Genomic DNA, 1,338 nt, shown 5'->3' on the forward strand with positions numbered 1-1,338 from the left:
TTTTTTTTTTGTCTGAGTTTGTCCCTCAAACTATGCGATCACGTTGTACACATTTTATTTTTATCTAATAGTAGTCGAAAATTTGAAATAATTATCCTTCGAAGTCCCGTACTTCATAGGAAGAAAAAGAAAAGGGCATTTGTTTCCCCCCTTAATTTAAAAATATTTCCGTGTTTCATACAACCAACAGATTTACGTTTCTTATAGAGGGCGCACGAGAGAAAAAAAAAATGTTATTAAAACCACCTTGTTTTACTCAGCAATTGACATATTTATAGTCATGAAATTGTGTTCAGTGATGCGTGACGAAGGTCCTGTACTGACTTGGAAATACCTCTTTAGTAAATTGCTTTGCTAGTGTTGCTTACTGCTGTTCTCGAGTTTCTTTAACGACATAGCCAAGCTATGGACGTCACGTTATCTTACACCCTTTCAGCACAAACGCTCATGTGTTTTGCGCCCAGGTAACCGCCCACAACCACTACCACCACCATCACAATCATTACTACCACCACTGCCATCATCAACATCATTTTGACCACTGACCAACGCCACAGCCACCACCACCATCACCATCATCACCAATAATGTCACATCATTACCACCACTTTCGGTTTACCCTTATTTCTAGCATTTCAAGCGACCACATGGAATTTCCTTAAATTTCCTCTTCAAGTGAGCCTGTTGATCGACTTTCGACTTACATGCAGGGAAGGGCATGAATACCACCACACCTGTGTATCATTAGACGTGATCAGTGTTTAATCATACATGCACTAAATGTGTGTGTATGTGTCAATGTGTGTGTGTGTGTTTGTGTTTGCTTGCTGTTGATTATGCTCAAGTCAACCGTGATACAGTAGTCCTATAACTGAAAGACATTCCAAACTTGACCATCCTATCAATTCAGAGCTACGTAGAACTACATTCATTAATATATCCTTCATTTTTCTAAAGTTGGGAGTGCTATTTTGCTGTTATTTCTATTAACATGGAAGTCCGTAGTATGTGGGTGTACGTGTGTGTGTGTGTTTGTGTCTCTGTATGTATGTATGTATGTATGTATGTGTGTGTATGTGTGTGTATCTGTGTACATATGTGTGCATAAGTCATATGTCCTATGCACACATGCACACTCATACACACAAAATCATACACATATACATACACACGTATATAAATATGTGTGTGTGTGTGTGTGTGTGTGTGTGCATGTATATAAATTAATAAAGTGGCTAGTCGCAGTTTAAAACCTCTATCTCTCTCTTTCTCTGTGTGTGTATGTGTGTGTATATATATATGTGTGTGTGTGTGTGTGTGTGTGTGTATATGTGTGTG

At 38.4% G+C, this 1,338-nt stretch overlaps 1 protein-coding gene across 2 annotated transcripts in view; it reads left to right on the forward strand.

Annotated features, from left to right (window-relative positions):
* LOC106875178 (uncharacterized) overlaps positions 1 to 1,338 on the forward strand; it is a 60,305-nt gene that overhangs the window by 52,113 nt on the left and 6,854 nt on the right. The gene's annotated exons all lie outside the window — the stretch shown is intronic.

The sequence above is a fragment of the Octopus bimaculoides genome, chromosome 23 (assembly GCF_001194135.2).
Source record: "Octopus bimaculoides isolate UCB-OBI-ISO-001 chromosome 23, ASM119413v2, whole genome shotgun sequence".
Taxonomy (NCBI): Eukaryota; Metazoa; Mollusca; class Cephalopoda; order Octopoda; family Octopodidae; genus Octopus; species Octopus bimaculoides.